The following is a 12,011-nucleotide window of genomic DNA, read 5'->3' as shown; positions in this document are numbered from 1 at the left end:
GGCAACGATTCCCGAGATCGAGGATTTAAAGCCGGAACAAAGAGAATGGTTTGTGAATTTTATCAAGGGGGAAGACGCTATTGTCCTTCTTCCTATGGAGTTTGGGAAAAGCTTAATATGCAGGTTAGCCCCGTTAGTTGCGCATTACATACGTCACGACCAAATAGCAGCGATTGGTTGAATAAAAAAAGTACCTGCCTAATGTCGAGCGAACAAATTCTAAAGCTGCGAGGTCAGACGGTTTCCATGAAGTGAAACCAGTGGATGAATCAGGCTACAAAAGTACAACATCCCAGATAAAAGCCATTAAAATAAGTGTACTTTGGATACTTGCATGCTCAGATCCTATGACATCTGGATTTTAGTTGGATAGTGCATCAGCGATATCACTCTACATACACATAAAGTGACACCGGCTCAAGATTATACATCGGAATTGTGTAACCGTGTCCCTTGTCGATGCCGCCAGTGTAAGAGGAATGTCTAAGGAGTTAGGAGCTTGAACAATCACGCAAACCATCTCCCAGCTGATAGTTCACACCTTCACAGAATATTTCAGTTGACTTGACCAATAACAGACACGCCGTACCGTAAAACCTAGGGTGTGTTAGTTTCTCTGCAGTTACCCTCTCAGAAAGTGTTTATTCGGGTCAGTTTTGAGATTTGATGTTCTTAATGCCCTACTGCGAAACCACATTCAGTACAATCACAGACATACTGCATTACGAAATCTCTGCTTTCGGAAAAGATGTGTGGGTAATTGGAGCATAACTCGTACTACGTTACATAACCAGAAAAAAAAAAAAAAAAAATCACAAAAAGCGTGTGGCGTGGATCATTTTCAGCCTCTTTTAGTCGCATGTTTTGACTCTGTGCCAGGCAACGGCACAAGCGTAAAGAGCACAACCCGACCTGTGGTTTGTGTGGCCTGAATGCAACACTCAGCAGCATGCATGTACTTCTTAACGTGACTTGACTCTCTCTATCATTTTGACCCTGACCTTTTGTATAATTAAAGCAGAATGTGGAACTATTGTGTCTAAGTAACAAGCAGAGTTATAACCAACTATAACCATTAACCTTTAACCTGTAACTGATGACTATACATTGTGTGTATTTAAAGTTGCTACACAAAATGGATTCTTGTGAGTTTTAAGCCATGTTATAATCTGTCTACATTTCCAAAGCTCAAAATGCTCTGTTCCACTTTGTGATGTCATGCAGTGGGAGTTTTCAAGTTAATAGTTACATTCTACTAAATACATCAGGCCAGGAAATAAGACGAAAATAACTTACAGCATCCAACTATATCCTCCTCCATTCAGTGCAGTGAACGCTACATTGGAGAAACTAAACAGCCACTTCACAAGAGGATGAACCAGCACAGACGAGAGAGCAGCAGTGGACCTCAGTCTGCTGTACATCTCCACTTAAAAACCACGGGCCACTCATTTTAGGAGAGTGAGGTACAGATTTTAGTCAGAGAAAAGAATTGGTTTGAGAGGAGAGTGAAAGAAGCCATTTTTGTTAAGAAAGCAAATCCTTCTCTAAACAGAAATGGACTCAGACACCATCTGTCTTCTATTTACAACTCCATCCTCAAACCTAAATCAAAACAAACAAGAGAACAACAGGTGTAGTCAGGTCAGGTCCAGAGGTGTGGAAGCTCCATTATGACCATTAATTGTTCTGCTAATTAGATCCCACACCCTGTACAGGTCAATAGGCCGAACTAACAAACAGAAACTGTAAACAAGTGTGTGTGTTAGTTTCAGAGTAGTTAGTTAGCTCCTCCCTGCAGATATAAGGAAGTGTCCACCAGCGTCTGACCAGAACTGAAGAAGCAGCTTGGATGAGCTGCGAAACGTCTTCAACCAAACAAACTTTTGTCCAGTCGACAAACTGAATTTTCTCCTCGACATGATACACATGTAGGCATTTCAGTATATTCAGTATTTGAATATGCCTACATGTACTATATACAGTACACTATATACAGTACACTATATACAGTACACTATATACAGTACACTATATACAGTACACTATATACAGTACACTATATACAGTACATGTAGGCATATTCAAATGTCTCAATTCAAAGTGTGTATCAAGTATTAGTGTTAATGACAAGTTAACATTTTCAAGTGAATAACGTACAAATTTACAAAAAAAATTTTAAAAGTTTGTCTCATGTGGTGTGTGTCCCCCCCTCTGGTAGAACCTAGGCCAAGTTACAGGTCAGATCTGTGGAGAGGCAATCCTCCTTATACTAAAAATGTATGTTTTTCATTGTATATTTTTAGCAGTAAAACCTGTAATTTAGGACTGCACAGTTTTTTTTTCGCAATAGCTATTACTTTTGCAATTTATGTTAAAAAGTAGAATTCTGTAGAGAGTTCATTTGAGACATGTCCAGGATCAGGAACATTTGATTGAAGACTAAAATATAATTCAGGACATATACAAACTAATGAATTAACTTTTCTGTAAATAAAAAAGTAATTTGTTGTTTACTGTGAACTGTCAATTAACTAAATAATTGTCTTTTCGAATTTATTGTGACATATTGTTTAGTGCAAAACTACGTAACATTCTAGGCAAAGCAATATTATTTCTGGATAAGTTACATAGCACAAGTTTGAATTTGCAAACTGAATGTGCTTTTCATCCTCCTGTTGCGTCTCATACCTTGATACAGTCGAGATAATCATCTAGCCCCCGTCTTCTTTTTGGAGACATCCTGTTGAAACCACAAAGCTAACTGGTCCTCTCACAATAACACCGTCCACAACAACGGCACAACAAATAACTTTTCGATGCATGCAACATTTCAACATTTCACCAATGCACCGTCATTTGCAACAGAATCTGATCTTGAATTTCAAATCATGATGGAGATAGAGATAGAGATAGACAGTTTATTTTGCGATGAGAGCATTGATAGTGGTCTTAACGCTTGCAGAGCGGTACTTCCTGTGTTTATTTTCCACCAGTGGAAACAGTTTTACCATCATTCGCACATCTCACCTCAGACCAAGAGAAAGCGGCTGACACCAAGCTCACCGCCGGACAGTTTGCACGCTACAGACGCTGTCATTATAGACAGGAGGGGATTTTTCGGGCTTCCTGCTTGCTCTGTTCACACTGTTTGGTTGTGTGTGGTGATGCTTTTGTTGATGTGTAACTTGAAATGTTCATTATTTATTTTGTATTTGGAGATGGTAAAATGAATTTAAACTAACTGTATGCAAGATTATAAAGATTGTTTTAAAGATCATAAACTTGAACCATCTCTGTCCCCAGATACAAGGTACAAATGTTCAAATCAAACAATACTGATAACAAATGTAATGAGAATTTATTCTTAATTACAAGAGCATGATGTTCCATTTCTCTGTTATGATTTGGTGTTTTGGTTTTCAAGATGATTATCCAATCAGAAAGCAGAATCAGTCTCACATGAAATCCAGTGTGTTTAAACCTAAAAAGTCTCTGCTCTGATCTGAATGGTCTCTACCTAAACTCCAACACCTGCACCAATCCTGAATCAGTGCTAGTGCAGCCTCTGCAGCTCAGGGAGGGAATTCTGGAGGGTCTGAGCTTTATGAAAAACATTATTATAAAAGCATTTTCACTGTTGCAATGTAAGTCCTTAAAAAAAAAAAAAAATCAGTGATTTTTCTAATTTAAAGTCTGATTTATTTGTTTCATTACTGCAAATAAGTTCAGAGCAGTGGGGGTAAGGGGCAGATGAAAACACACAAGCCACTGCAGGATTAGTCAAACATGCACGGGTCAATCAGAATACAACTCTGAGCTAAATAATGGTGAGGGAACTCCAATATCTCATGATTAACAGTTAATAAAACATGATTTATACATAAAATCTCATTTCATTTTAAAGTAAACATCAAGATTAAACCTGCAGTGATTCTTAAGCACAGGGCTTGAAGCGAGGCCATGAGCCCCTCCACGAGGCCCCAGGTCACTCTGTACTCTTTCTTCTCTACTGGACGTTGAAATAGACACATTCACTCCAGGTGTCGTCCCTGTGTCTTCTGGACCTCTGACTCTTCCTCTGCTCCACGGCCACATAGTAAAGAACATCTCCTTTTTTGATCGTCTAGTGGAATAAAAACACAAAAGCACAAACTATCATCATGTAGAGACACTGCAGCTTTATTCTGGATAATCTTATCTTATCTTACTCTGCTGTTCAGCAAGATACAATCTGAGGAACTACTACTGTTGTGCACATTTGCCCCGCCACAAACAATATATTATAATAATTTTAATTTTCTTTTTTATGCTCTGAGTCCCCCCTCTTCTTGCTCCCCATGCTAAGTCACTCCCTCTTCAGAGCACTATCACAACACAATCAGGGAGCACGGTGCTGATGAAACTGCTGCACATTCATCAGGTTTGTGAAGTTGTAGTGTCTTGATTTGTATATTTAAAATATACAAATCAATACACTACATCTTCACAAACCTGAAAATGGCAGCGCTGGAGCCTTGGACAGGAGTGTACTGACTGTAGAGGAGGGTTCAGACAGGCCCTGGGAGACATGACTCAAACATATATGGATGACACTTTAAACAATTCAGGCACATTTTCATGAGGGAATTAGGGTTGGGCAGTGATATGGTATTACGGTATACCGCAGTATCAAAAAATAGCAATGGTATTAGTTTCATTACCATCATTAAAAAGAATCTGAAGTGCATAAGGACCTAATATTATATTATAATTTACTGATATCTAAATGTGTTTTTGCTGCACAAATGAATGAGTGGTTGTATTTTCAGTTTAATGCTATCACGATTTAAAACTAATAGTATCTATAATGTTTCTTGGGGAGATGACATTCAATTAGTTTCATTCCGCTGTCACGTGACACTCATAAGAGACCGAGACAAGACGGCAAGTCCGGCTGCAAGAGAGTTGGCTTCAGGCGCACATTTCTTTACGTTTTACAGAAACGAAACTTAAAACCACATGGCTAATTTGCATGAACTGTAAGCGCTGATAAAAAACAGCTCGCTCCTTGTGCGGCTGATCCGGTTCAACTTTTGTTGGACTAAAGGACACGACTCAGTGGAAGATATGTTTTTTTCAGTGTAATATATGATTTTTTTCTGTGAGGATAGTGCAGCTGACGGTGAGTCTGTTCTGTGCATGTCGAGTTGGAGACAGTTCGTGTTTTAACTTTTCAGAGATTATGGGCCTGGTTCCACTGCATGTGCATAATTCGCTCTACTCTACTCGAGCGTAAAAACTGCAACTTTTGGATGCGTAACTTTTAGAATGCATGGAAAGTGAATGAGGGCGGTGCGCGTATGGAGCAGCACATTCTGCATGCGTAGATTTCAGAAAATAGGATCTATCCTATTTTTTTATGCTCTACGCGAGCATAGGCGTCAAAATACAGAGAGCATGAATCTTTGGTTGTATTTGTGTGTTTACCATCAGCACATCATGCTCCTGGGGCAGTTCTGTGTCGTGTTAATAAGTGCTTTAACATTTACTTTTGAAATCCTGGCGTTTGCCGTGGTGAGCCTGTATAGAAGGTAAATACAAGTCTGTTCAGTTGTTAGTTTCACTGTGGACCTACAAGTGGTTAAACGCACCCAGTCAAGTTTGATCTTCTTTCCCATTGATAAACACAGAGCCAGTGCCGCGTGTTTACGTCCTTCTGCAGCTGCCAGTGGAGCTGCACTTGCATTGACACGTGGCTATGGTTTTACAAGGTTACACACGTATAGGCTGCAAGTGTGGCTTCATAGTTTACCAAAATCATACTAAAACATTTGGCAATACCGTATAAAATCCTGAGAAGGTTTCACGGCATCAAAATTTGGATACCGCCCAACCCTAGTGGGAATAACGTTATAACATGATAAAAAAGTGAATCATTTTTGTGATTGAATGAACATAGTGCCATAGAAAGCAAACCTACCTCTGATATGCTTTTATAAGAGGTTGAAACGGATGTACGACTCTGGAAAGAAAACAGTGTCTTAACACAATCTCCAGATTTCATTTGAACACATTAAAAACATCAAGAACAAACCTGTGCTTCTTCCTCTTGTTTAAGATGCAGATAAGAAGAGCCAGAAGAACAACCACAACAGAAGTGAACGTCAGCGCAGCACTCAGGACGGTGACCTGGGCCGATTCTGTTAAAACTACATGAACAAAACAAAACAAAGTCAGTTCATAATAATACAAATTCTAACTCAGACGTTTAAATGTGACAGAAACTCCTCAAGATGAAAATGTTCATGTACCTGATTTACTTCATGTAATTAAGTAAAAAACTGTTATGCCTCAGTACAGATATAGTGTAAAGCAGCTCTTCAGCTCAAAATAAGTGTGTTGTCATTGGTGTGTCAGGAAGTCCACTGTTACCATGCTAGTCATTTACTTACTCACTTATTGTGACAGTTACACACTGGCCCCTGAAAGGAAGCACGTAGGTTAAGTCCTTCTTTTATGAGCTTTAGTTCCAGATCTTTTTGTTTTTTTATTAGTACAGGTCCTGGTTAAATGTGCTTGGTGTGGTTCTGGGTTTGATTCCCAGGTCATCCAGATCTTTCTGTGCAGAGTTTCTAGTGTTTCTCCCTGTGTTTGGGCAGGTTTCCTCTGAGTACTTTGTTTTTCTCCTTCAACCCCGTTTTTCTCCATCTGACCAAACCTAGAAACAAGACCACAGAGATGAGTCTCCTGATCCTGAGGTCCTGGCAGCTTGGAATATGGGTTAAATGTAGAGGTCAAATTTCTCCACAGGGACAGTAAAGTGCACCTTCACCTAAACTATCATAATTTTAATTTAGTGAGCTCACCTGAATATAAGATGCATCAACTCAATTTAAGAAGAAAAAAAAAGTACATATATAAGGCGCACTTGTCTATAAGCCGCAGGTGTCCACATTCTAACTTGAGATATTTACACAGAAAGATAAATTAAATTTAATTAACCCTTGTATTGTGTTAGAAAGCTACACGCGTCTTTAGTGTTATCGGGTCAAATTTGACCCGTGATTTAACTCAGCCTGAAAATACTTAAAAACACTAGTTATCATCCAATATTGTTTTTCATCTCATAATTAACTTAGTATGTGTTCATGTCCATGGAAACACTTTTAATTTTTTTTTTTTTTTTGGCTCCACAAACCTTTTATCTTAAAATATACCACTCGTTTTTGATTACAAAAACTGCTTAAATTCACTAATTATATTTCCTATAGTGATAAAATTAGTAATTATATTATATAATTATACTATAATCATAATAATTTTATATATAATACATATAATATAAATCTAATTTATATAAGTATAATTATATTGGGTGTCAAGAGGCTTGGTGACCATGAACTGTCACTTTTTCTTGACTTGAAGACGTCTCTTTCAGTCTTTGTGACATCTGGGTTCTCCTCACCACATGTGTGCTCTTGTTCAGGGTCATACTGAACCTCATCCTCATCCACAGACGTATATATGAATGGACATAACTAACGCTGTAGCCACCGCGTTCCAAATAGAAAGTTCTCCAGGAGGCTCTTCCGGCTCCTTCTGACTCTGGCTCCAATTGACTTATGTTAGGATCTTGTCGTCCTTCTCTCTGTACCTGCTGCTGTGAACCTCCTCATTTTGGTCTTAAAATATACGTATTAACCTGCGACACATGATCCTGATTTTTATTTTTATTTTTTGGCTGTTTTGTTTGTCCAAAAAATTCTATTCATAACCTGGCTCTAGATTCGCTCCTGTAACCGTGAGCTTCATTTGAGCGGCGCCAAATGCTGTGGGTGACGTCACACTCACTTAGTCCACTTCTTTTATTCAGTCTGTGTCCTCATCCTCAGATACATCTTCCTCAGCTTCACTTTCCTCTCTGTCTTCAGAATCACTGTCATGAACAAAAATCTGATCCAGCGCCTCATAAACAGTGAACCTGCTCATGTTGACTGATGCTGCAACAGATACAGCTGATAATATCTCACTAAAACCCTGTTTATATATGACAAGGTTTATTTTTGATTCAAAATGTGTCAGTGTGCTGCAAGAAAGAGAAGAGTTCACATGGGTGAAGACGACCTTTTTATTTGTGTGTGTGTGTGTGAATATAGATTCTATGAGAAAGTTTGAGTTCACGTGGGGGAGGGGTGGTGAGGGGAGCCGGTGTGTGTGGTGTTTACGCACGTGCGCGTGTGTGTGTGTGCATGTGTGTGTGTGCGTGCGTGTGTATGTGTCTGTGTATCTAGTTTCTACGAGAAAGTTTGAGTTCATGTTGTGGAATGTGGTGAAGGGGCCTGTATGTGTGTGTGTGTTGGGACACACTGAGCCATATTTGATCCACAGAGCAGCCTACAGCTTGTAAGTGATGCATAAAACAGCCATTATTCCGTAACACCACAAATGTCACTTTTTTTTTGAGACCTTTAATATTTACTAAAATGGTGAAAATGTATTTCGTTGCATTAAAATAGTTGTGTCTGAGGATTAGATGAAGCCTCGTTCCAGTACAAAAAAGCAAATGGCAGTTTTTACATACCTAAACTTGAAAACGGGTCAATTTTGACCCTAACACAATATAAGGATTAAATACCGGTACATGTTTTTTCCAAACAGTGCCTGTGACATGACTGTAACATGGCAATAAAACAGCAAGCCTGTAGTTCACTCTTGCACCCCTGTTTAATTAATAGTTTTGCTTAAACGTTGAATCCAGAAAAAGCAGAATATAACATTAATACAAACATATAACATTTTAAATAAATTGTGTCTCTATAGCCTGTAGCTGGAGTCTAACATGCCTTAGCCTGTAAAACTCTATCTATATTTTCTAGAGGGATTATCAGACTATTGCTACTAGACTACTGTGCATGTCTCCTGCAGAAAGAGTCTCTGTTCTGTCTGTATCATGTCAGTGTCTTGTAGGATTTCACCCGATTTCAGGCTCTCTCGGGGGGCGGGGACAGGTGTATGTATCAGGTATGAGTTCATGTCCGACTACTTAAGTTTGAGACGTTTCTTCTCGTCATTTACACACTCACCTGCATTTAACATTTAACACATACAGGTCATTAAGATGTTTCTCACTCACTAATGTTCATTTGGCATCAGAACTTGTTTTATCACATGGAGATAAACTGTTGTGGCGGTGACATCATCACCAGCTAACACTGTGACTTCATGTGAACCGGACAGACAGCGGTGCTTTCTGCACTCAGCCTGTGCACATCCGCTGTGTTCATAAACAAATAATCTGTCTATAAATGCAGCTAAGCATTGTTGTATAAGCAACATGGTGTGTTAAAAAACAAACAAAAACTAGCATCTTATTGTCTGGAAATTACTGCAGTTAATCTTAAACAGTTTGCACAGTCCAGAGTTAAACCTCTTACCTTACCTTGGATTCCTTGTATAGTGATTATTCACTGGCATGGGTTTATAAGAGCTTTTCACAACTTTAAGAGGCCAGAGCAGAGTTTTGCCACCACAGTAAAGCTAACAACAACTAGCATCCTAATGAATAATTTCCTGATACTCAGGCAATAAAATTATTTGTACTGAGGCTACATTTATATCAGTGGTGTCAAACTCATTTTGGTCCGGGGGCCGTATCCAACCTACTTTGATCCCAAAGGGGCCGGATCAGAAAACTCATGTCATATAAACCCCAAAAATAACAATAAATTCAAATATTTGTGCAGAGAAACACAAATCTATTACAGAAATCTTTATTAATTGATGAACTCTTTCTTTTACAAATTATGAACAACTTGAAACTTTAAGAAAAATGCAATTTCAACACAATGTTTTAACATGAACTTGTATGTAAATAGGAATAAGTCAATTTTTCTTGGAAAATCCTGCACTCGGCTCCACTTTTCTCATGTTGGACATTTTTCTGATGAGGGTGTCATGTTCAACAGTCAAAACGATCGTCCTTTAAGAGCGTTTGAAAAGAGACAATCTTCATTTGTGCTGCTCTGGTGGGAGGGGCCACGCACAGAGGCACTGGAGATGCTGCCAGATTAAAGGTCTTGGAGGGCCGGATCCGGCCCCCAGGCCATGTGTTTGACACCCCTGGATTATATGATGATGGTCTGAACAGAAGAAGCAAAAGTGGTGTCGCATCTTCACTTTTTATTCCGCGTTTAGACAAGCGTTTTTGGGAGGAAATCTGTGTGCATACAGTGACACAAAAGTGTGTGGAATTGGATTGTGTATGCATGTCAGGTTTGTGTGTACTGTATGTATGTGACGTAAACGCGTACACGACCTGAACAGATCTGACCAGAGTGTTGCGTTTTGGGCAGTGTAGATGGAAACACTACAGCGGAGTGGTTTCAGCTTTTCCACTCTGGAGGGTGGTTTTAGATTTTTGCATTTTTAAGTCCCAAAAACACCATCACCGTCTAAACGAAACGCACTTCTGATAAAATATTGTGTCATTGTTTGCTTCCATGTAAACAGGTCCTTAGATGCAAGTAGAACACAGCTGTCTAATTTTGACCTCAAGAACTGCTCATCTGTCTGGACTGGACATTCTGCTCAAATACACAGACAATAACATCTTTTTTTCTTCATTCAGGTCCTCTTTTTGCTCTTGCTTTAATCGTTGCTTATTTCCTCTTTAGTCCTAACACCGTATAAATACGTATTTCAAAATGTCTGAATTTGCTTACCGTTCAGTTTGGTTCCCTTCCCAAAGAGCAGGTGTCCACAGGCGGCCACAGCGCAGTAGTAGGTCCCAGTCTGCTCTGAGCTCGCGTTGTGAACGGGGAGGCTGTAGACACAGGAGTTGGTTGGACTGTCCGTTGTTGTTCTCACACTGATCGGCGCTTCCTCCGTGGCTGTAAAGCAACCCCGCAACCGATTCCTCAAACTGCTTGAACCAGTGAACCCTGTGTCGTCCTTCGCAACTCTCAGTCTGAACGCTGCAGTTTAAAACCACAGATTTCCCCGGTTCTGTGCCCTCATTTGGAGACTGATGAATCTCTGCTTCGATGTACGAATCAGTTCCTCTCACAACTACATTGGTCTCCTCCGAGAAGGTGAGCTTGTACAGTTGGCTCGAGGCGCAGTAGTACGTGGCCGTGTCGGTAACTTGCAACTTCGAAATGTTCAGGCGGTTGTCAGGAGTCAAACCGAACCTCTCATTGTTGGCGAATTCACCGTAAAACATCCCCCTTTTGTCGAACGAATAAAGAGTAGATATAAGCGTAGGGACGTGCCCGACATTCTGCCTAAACCAATACATGATGTCGGATTTTTCAGAAATGGAGCAGGTCAGGGTGATGTGATCGCCGACATTGTGCACCACGAAACTTCCACTTAAGTGAGAGCATGTGGATGTGAAGACAAGACCTAAATACACAGATAGAATTGAGTCGTTTTGAATTGTTCCTAGTGTGTAATGGTTTATAAAAGTTAATAAATAAAAACTTACCTGTGATTAGAAATGTTTTTAAAAGCAACATGATGAAAATGTCTGACCCACTTTGTCTTACGTGCCCAATGTCGAAAGAATATGTTGTTGTGGAGGAAATGTAGTTCACTCTCTGCTACGCCTTTTCAGACTCGATAACCACATCCTTAGACCAACATCTGGCCAAGCAAATCTGACTACTGCTGAGTTTTGAATATTGTTTGAAAATGGTTCCAGGCCTGCAGTGGTTTATTAAAAAAAAAAGAAAAAAAAAGAAGAAAATTACTAATTAAATTAAAGGGTCTATATCAGTGGTGCTCACACTTTTTCAGCATGTGAGCTACTTACAAAATGACCAAGTCAAAATGATCTACCTAATACAAAGCCAAGTAAACTGCTCTGAAACACTCTGCCTCACCCACAGTTTGAGAACCTCTTCTTTAAGAAAACTTCCTCTCACACTTTACACAACACTGTGAAAAAAGTGAAGGAAGATTTTTAAACCTATTTTTTAAAGTTCCAAACTGGAGTTACATTCTTTTCTGGTTTTGCAGTGATATTTACC

General features: G+C 39.4%; 1 pseudogene; it reads right to left on the bottom strand.

The window, feature by feature from the left end:
• Window positions 1-4,009: 4,009 nt before the first annotated feature.
• LOC110170124 (uncharacterized) lies at window positions 4,010-11,536 on the bottom strand (annotated as a pseudogene).
• Window positions 11,537-12,011: the final 475 nt, after the last annotated feature.

Source organism: Boleophthalmus pectinirostris, unplaced genomic scaffold (assembly GCF_026225935.1).
Source record: "Boleophthalmus pectinirostris isolate CB_2022bp ecotype Guang Dong unplaced genomic scaffold, ASM2622593v1 HiC_scaffold_20, whole genome shotgun sequence".
Lineage (NCBI taxonomy): Eukaryota > Metazoa > Chordata > Actinopteri > Gobiiformes > Gobiidae > Boleophthalmus > Boleophthalmus pectinirostris.
This window is presented reverse-complemented; position numbering and strand designations above follow the sequence as displayed.